The sequence below is a fragment of the Globicephala melas genome, chromosome 4, assembly GCF_963455315.2.
Source record: "Globicephala melas chromosome 4, mGloMel1.2, whole genome shotgun sequence".
NCBI classification, from domain to species: Eukaryota; Metazoa; Chordata; class Mammalia; order Artiodactyla; family Delphinidae; genus Globicephala; species Globicephala melas.
This window is the reverse complement of record NC_083317.1, coordinates 89,757,483-89,765,741: the sequence shown is the minus strand read 5'-3', so window position 1 is coordinate 89,765,741 and position 8,259 is coordinate 89,757,483. Positions and strand designations below refer to the sequence as shown.

General features: G+C 38.6%; 1 pseudogene; it reads left to right on the top strand.

Annotated features, from left to right (window-relative positions):
• The first annotated feature begins 5,565 nt into the window (after nucleotides 1–5,565).
• Nucleotides 5,566–6,448, top strand: LOC115853470 (homeobox protein NANOG pseudogene; annotated as a pseudogene).
• The last annotated feature ends 1,811 nt before the right edge of the window (nucleotides 6,449–8,259 follow it).

Here is an 8,259-nt window from a genome sequence, read left to right as displayed (position 1 = left end):
TTCCAGGTTAAAATTTACTTTGAATTCTGGAAGGAACACAAAACGCTTTCCTTCTCCCACCCTCCTGAACCCACCAATAAACCCTGAACCTGAAAGAAACCGTAATAGTGATCAAGATTAAAAACACATTATTAGACTAAAGTGCTGACGCTAATGATATAAACTTTTCTTATTTGGAGAGAAGACATTTAAATCATTTTAATTCAGGTAGCTTGTTCCCCTGGGATTTGTCCTCGTTTTGGACTCATCTTGATTCTCTTTGAAATCCGTTAGATGGGCCTGGTCTACTTTGTGCTCAGAAGAGGCTCCATCTTCAAAAGGTGTTTAGACCAACTACCAAGGCCCTAGGGATTAAACATTCCCATGTTTCCTTAAAGAGATTTTCCTTGGAATTTTCACCTTGATTGTTCCTACCATCAGAGTGATAAAACCAAGAAGACTGAGCTTAGGATATAGGCATTGGAGAAAATACACAGGTCCTCTTAGGACTCCAGTCCTTTATTTTTCTTAAAACCTTTAATTTTTTGGTTGAGGCCAACCACATTATGATAATCTGCTTTACTCAAAGTCTACTGATTTAAATGTTAAACTCATCTAAAAAATACCTTCATAGCACATCTAGGTACCCTGGCTTCACTAGGTTGACACATAAAATTAACCATCATACATGTCCATATAATTAGCCTCATTAGAGTTTTAAACTGTATACTTAACCTTTCTAAACTGAAGATATGTAGAGAAGTCCCTTTTTGTTACATAAGCTGATAAAAATTGGATAGCCTTATTTGGTGTCTCATCAAAAAAAAAACATGCATTCAGTAACAATGAAAGAAAATCACTGAAAAAGTATTTATTAATATGTCTGGAAAAGACAGCAAAGGGAAACTATATTCAAAATACACAGCAATGGTTTTAAACACAGTTTCCCAATTCTTTTTTTTTTCATTCTCTAACCTAGTATCATAGCTACTACCCACAGTTTCTGGTCTCTAGCTTCTAGGCTCATGTATTTAAAATCCTCAAAAAATCTTAAAACTCAACTTTCCCTGCTTCTTTTTTTCCCTCTCTCTCTTTCTTTCCATTCTTCCACTTTTCCAGAAGTAGTCTGTTATGGCCTACATGTTTATGTCCCTCAAAATCCATATGTTATAATCTCAACTTCCAATGTAATGGTATTAGGAGGTAGGGCCTATAGGAGTGATTAGATCACAAGGGTAATGAATGGAATTTGTAGTCTTGTAAGGGGCTAAAGAGACCAGAGTTTTCCTCTTTCACCATGTGAGGACATAGCCAGAAGACAGTCGTCTGTGAACCAAGAAGCAGGCTCTCACAGACACCAAATCTGTTGGTGCTTTGATCTTGGACTTCCCAGCCTCCAGAATTGTGAGAAATAAATTTCTATTGCTTATAAGCCACCCACCTATGGTATTTTGTTACAGCAGCCTGAACTGACTACAACATAGTCTTTGTTCCCCCAATTATCTATCTTTATAACTCATCTTTTTGCCTTTAGCAATGCTCTGCTTCATCCATTACTCTGGTCAGCATGTGAAAGGTCTGAGAACCTGGCTGACATATACAGGAGAAGACAAAAAGAAGAGGAGAGAGGTTTTAACACTCAAATATTAACTATTTTTTAAATCTTCATTATATCTGGATTTTTAAAATTCCAATATTATTGTTATATCCAGGGGTGGGCAGATTTTTCCTTAGGTACATACCAGTCAAATTTTATCAAAACCCACCCAACGGACCACCAGACCTCATCTTCATCTATCATCCACTTCTCACAATTTATGAACAGCAGAAATAGAGAACTTCTTACAATCCCTGAACACATTATATATTTTCTGACTTCTACGCTTTTACATGCTATGTGTTTGGTTTTAATAAGCTCTCCTTTCTCATCTGCCTTGGTAACTATCCATGCATAATTTAACACCCAGATCAAATATTACTCTCTGAAACCTTCACAAGCCCTTAGTCCTCTTAGGCCAAGTCTCTTTCTCCTCTCTGGTTTCATTATACTGTGAACACACCACAAACAGTGCTTTTCATATTATATTGAACTATTGCTTTATAAGTCTGTCTCATCAGATGGAATTACTTAAAAGCTAGACCCCTATTTTCTATACCTCTGCATCCACAATTTTATTAACCCAGACTTGTGACTACAAGAGATAGAAACCTAGTTCTTTGTGCGTGTGTTTTTATTTTTTATTGGAGTATAGTTGCTTTACAATGTTGTATTAGTTTCTACTGCACAGCAAAGTGAATCAGCTATACATATATATATATATATATATATATATATATATATATATATATATATCCCTCTTTTTTGGATTTTTTTCCCATTTATGTCACCGCAGAGCACTGAGTAGAGTTCCCTGTGCTATACAGTAGGTTCTCGTTAGTTATCTATTTTATACTTAGTATCAGTAGTGTATATACATCAATCCCAATCACCCAGTTCATCCCACCCCACCCCCACTTTCCCCGTTGGTATCTATACACTTGTTCTCTATGTCTGTGTCTCTATTTCTGCTTTGTATGTAAGATTATCTATACCAATTTTTTCAGAGTCCACATATATGCGTTTATACAGAACTACCATGTGACCCAGCAATCCTACTACTGGGCATATACCCAGAGAACACCGTAATTCAAAAAGACACATACACCCCAATGTTCATTGCAGCACTATTTACAATAGCGAGGACATGGAATTAACCTAGGAACCTAGTTCTAACGAAGAAACTAATGGGCCACTGTGGTTCACTAACTCACATGTCCTGGACTGTGGCATCTCAGATGACCAACCCCAAAGGAAAGCAAATCTTTCTTCCCAAACATCCACAGATTAATTCCCCTATGAGTCATAGGCTCATCGACAAATTTACCACGAAGCCAAGTACTATGATTAGCTCAACCTAAGTCAAATACCTATCACCATGGGCTCCGAGGACGTTGGCTTCATGACCATTGCCTCACCAGGACCAAAAAGTGAGAGGGGGCAGCTATGCAGAGAAGGTATGCTGATACTAAGAGAAAGAGGGGATCTGGCTACGTGATAGGCTGCGGAAAACCAGAGCAGCTACAGCTTGCTTCTCTGGAATTTAGCACAGTGCTTAGCACTGATAAGTGCTAAATAAATATTGAGTTAATAAATAAACACTAGTTGTTCTCCTATGTCCTACTAATGCTCTCAGGATCTAAAAACAGATTTACCAACACATTGCATTTCCAAAGACAATTACCCACAGTAATTAACCTCAGATTTCACATTAAATTCTGATACTTCATGAACCACCTGTTCCTCAGATATTTCCAACTTACGACTGAAAATCTAATAGTAATGTCACTTAAATTTATTTATTATTTAGAAATTCTATAATCACTAAGCCTTTCAAGATTTAAATATACCACATTAACATATATATTTATATTTATACACACACATTTATATGTATACACACACTTATATGCAGGTATAAAAAGAGGTCTTTCTCATATCAGAGAAATAAGTCTTAATGTAGAGTCACCATGCTATAAACTTGATGCAATTTGTTTTTCCATCTGCCCAACAACGATCTACTAAAAATGTTCTTTTATTTTATTCCATACATATAACAAACAAGTGTTTTATCAGGAAAAACTCAAGTTTAAAGAATAGGTTCCTGGGCTTCCCTGGTGGCGCAGTGGTTAAGAATCCTGCCAATGCAGGGGACACGGGTTTGAGCCCTGGTCCAGGAAGATCCCACATGCCGCGGAGCAACTAAGCCCATGCACCACAACAACTGAGGCCCCGAACCACAACTACTGAGCCCACATCCCACAACTACTGAAGCCCATGCACCTAGAGCCCGTGCTCCACAACAAGAGAAGCCACCACAATGAGAAGTGTGCGCACCGCAATGAAGAGTAGCCCCCACTCACTGCAACTAGAGAAAGCCTGCGTGGAGCAACAAAGACCCAACACAGCCAAAAATAAATAAATAAATAAATAAATTTATTTAAAAAAAGAAAAGAATAGGTTCCTCCAGTTTGGGATAGTTTAGGCTATGGCTTTGTCTTAAAAAGAAAGAAGTGAGATGAAAACAAAAGAACAACTGAATAATAGATAACAAAGTAAAGTTAAACTTTCATGGCCCTTTTTTCAGATGTTATGTTTAGATCAGTCTTTTATTATTGAAGGACACTGTCTTTAGCAATCAAGTTTCAGGGCAATCAAAAACATCCTTAAAGGTGCAATCTTTATGTTTTTAAAAGCTCTAACTAAAATAAGTCATTTTCTTTAACTTTGTTTCTATCAAAGAAAGCATTAACTTTAAAATATACTCTCATTTTTAATAAAAACACAGGATTGACACATAATCAGTGCAAATAAAAGCATAATCCCTCACAGTAACACTTCGTAGTCTCTCATTATCCTTTCATTATCTCTTACCCTTGTAGTTATTCTCAGCAGCATCAGAAACCCAGAAATTATGCAGAACAGATATTTTGTCCAAACTTGTCAAAAATAAGCAACAGACACAGTTATACATAAATAAAACCATTACTGAATCTGCAGGAGCCAAATGAACTATACAAGGTGTTAATTAATTTTACATTTCTAACATTTCAGTCATATTTCCTTGGAAGTGGACACCTACATGAAGAAAAGAAATATAGCCTGCATGTAGCTAGGAGGTACAAAAAATTCTGAATATACAAACGCAAAACTTTTCTTGGATAACATTTATATTTTCCATTAGCATCTGGCTCCTTTTCCAGTAAAGTTCAGTACTTGTGACAGCCTTTCTTTCAGAAATGTGAAGGCTTCCTTGCCGCAAGCATTTCAAATGTTCAGAAATACCAACTGTGATTCAAATGATTTATAAGGTCATCACCCAAGAAAAGCCACGTATACTGAATTTCCAAGTAGTCAGATGGAAGGAAAATGTAAGGAGGTGCATGTTTGTGTGCGTGCACGCATGTGCATGCATACATATACTTGGGGAAGAAGCTTCTAGAATGGATAGTGAGACAAAGCAGTAAAAAAAAAAAAATAGAAGTGAAACATATAATATAAAACAGAGCTCTCCGGACTTCCCTGGCAGTCGAGTGGTTAGGATTTCGCCTTCTAGTGAGGGGGGTGCAGGTTCAGTCCCTGGCTGGGGAGCTGGGATCCCACATGCCTCGCGGCCAAAATACCAATACAGAAGCAATATTGTAAAAAATTCAATAAAGACTTTAAAAATGGTCCACATCAAAAAAATAAAATCTTTAAAAAAATAAAACAGGTGGGCGTGGGGCTGCCAGGAGGGGCGGGTCGAAGTATGGCTGAGCCTTATTTATAAGTCTAGAGCCTCCACAAATTTTTTTGTCATTTTCCTACATTGGGCTGGTAGGCTTCTGTTATCACACAGGTGACTTCCCTTCATCCCATGTTTTTTAATACTTTTACACCTGGACATCATCACCTTTCTCTAAGCTCTTCTACCTAGATTCTTAAAGCCTGGACTTTTCCTACCATCTATCTAGCTCTTTGGTTTTCTCCCTCTTCTTCAATTCAACAACATGAGTGTGGACCCAGCTTGTCCCCAAAGCCTGCGTGGCCCCAAAGCATCCAATTCTAGGGAATCTTCACCAATGCCTGAGATTTATGGGCCTGAAGAAAATTATGTGTCCTTGCAAATGTCATCTGCTGAGACTCACGACATGGAGACTGGACAGTCCTGATTCTTCCACAAGCCCCAGAGTAAAACTACTGGCCACGGCCGCAGACAAGAGCACAGAGAAGAAGGAAGAGAAGGTCCTGGTCAAGAAGCAGAAGACCAGAACCGTGTTCTCTCAGACGCAGCTGTGTGTGCTCAATGAGAGATTTCAGAGGCAGAAATATCTCAGCCTCCAGCAAATGCAAGAACTTTCCAACATCCTGAACCTTAGCTACAAACAGGTTAAGACCTGGTTCCAGAACCAGAGAATGAAATGTAAGAGGTGGCAGAAAAACAACTGGCCCAGGAATAGCAACATTGTGACTCAGGGCCCAGCAACTACAGAATACCCGGCCTTCTATTCCTACCACCAAGGATGCTTGGTGAACTCTTCCAGAAACCTGCCCATGTGGGGTAACCAGACCTGGAATAACCCAACTTGGAGCAACCAGAGCTGGAACAGTCAGTCCTGGAATAACCAGAGCTGGAACAGTCAGACCTGGTGCCCCCAAGCCTGGAATAACCAGACTTGGAACAATCAATTCAACAACTATGTTGAGGAATTCCTGCAGCCCCAGATCCAGTACCGGCAAAATTCTCCTGTCACTGATTTGGAGGCCGCCTTGGAAACTGCCAGGGAAAGCTATAACATGATACAGCAAACGGCTAAGTATTTCAATTCCCAACAGCAAAGCATGGATTTATTCCCAAATTACTCTCTGAACATACAGCCTGAAGATCTGTAACAATGGCTGTATTATTCAATCTCAATTTGAGCCGTGACTGTATTACTTCCCTAGAATTTTTCTTTTACAATTACGTCTCTCTCTGCCTTGATAAGCTGCTTTTCATTGTGACTTTTGTGTCAATTTGGGGGTGTATGATTGGTGTCTAATCAAAGAGGTTTCAGAAGCACTGACTTCTACGACAACATGATAAAAGATGACTGGCAGCTATAGATAACTAGGTTATAATACTATTTTTTGGATATCTTTAGGATCTAGAACCTAAACTCAAGAATAGGGAGCAAAAGTACAAAGATGTGTGATGAAGGATTATTCATATTTTCTGGGGTGGGAGGCTTTACTTGTTAAGAACCTCAGTTGTTAAGGTGAAGGATTAAGCTACAATGTGCTTCACTGATTTCCTCTGCCCCTGTTTGCTATTTTACTTACAACCCCTAATTTTTTCCACCACTCTAGTATTTGTAGAAAGATGTTTTGATTTGTCCACATCATAATACTACCAGTCGGCTGGTTCGTTTATAAGTACCAATAAATTAAAAATTTACCCATTTAAATAAATAAATAAATAAAAATAAAACAGAGCTCTCAGTTCCTTGATATTTCCTTAGCCTTCCATAGCATCCAGCACACCAGCTTACACATAGTAGGTGCCCAACAACAATTGATTTGAATTGATTTGACAGACAATAAGTAAATTTGGGTCAGTATGTAGAGTAAAATACCTATAACTAAAGTCTCCCTTCAAAAAAGGCCAACTTGATCTAGTTTATTCTTAATTATACTACCAAGAAATATTTGTTTAGTGCTTACTATCGACCAGAGAATGGGACAGATGCTTTATATGGTTGGTCTGATTCAAACGGTAAAGCCATCCTGGGTGAGAGATGCTATTACCGTAATAATTCGCATATGAGGGAAGGGAAGAACCAGGTTCTGAGGAACTCTCACTTGCTACGCCTTCCTCCTAGAATACTCTTTTTCACGGGTTCTTACATGGCTGTCTCCTTCTCCTCTGTCCAATCTCAGCTTAAATGTCACCCCCTCACAAGGGCCTTCTCTGAGTGCCACATAGTTATAGTCCAACCCATTTTCCTCACAGCATTTTCCTCACATGCTATCATTGGGTTTATTTATTTATTCATAATCTGCCTTCCCCATTAGCATAGTCATTCCATGATGGTGGTGGATGACAAGAAGAAATCATATATATATATATATAAATCATATGTTTATTATATTTAATATATATTTAAGTGAATTAATAAATATTTAAATATCACAGAGCTAATAAGAGTGGAGAAGCAATTCTAACACATAATTACTTGACTCCATACCTAAGGTGCCGGATTCCCAGCAACAGCATTTATTAATTTATTTTTAAAGTATTCATTCTGTCCTTTTTTATTGAGTGACTACCACATTCCAATCACTTTTCAGAGCAGTGAGAAAACAATATGAATGAGGTGAGAAAAGAACCTGAACAACTTACTGCATAGTGGATATAAAAGACAAACAAGCAGGGGACTTCCCTGGTGGCGCAGTGGTTGGGAGTCCGCCTGCCGATGCAGGGGACACGGGTTCAAGCCCTGGCCCGGGAGGATCCCACATACTGTGTAGCAACTAAGCCTGCGCACCGCAATGAAGAGTAGCCCCCACTCGCTGCAACTAGAGAAAGCCCGCGCACAGCGCCGAAGACCCAACGCAGCCAAAGATAAATAAATAAAAGAAATAAATTTTTTAAAAAAAAGGACAAACAGGCAGTTACTGAGTGGTAAGAGCCATAACCAGGAGTAAGTGAAATACAGGTGACT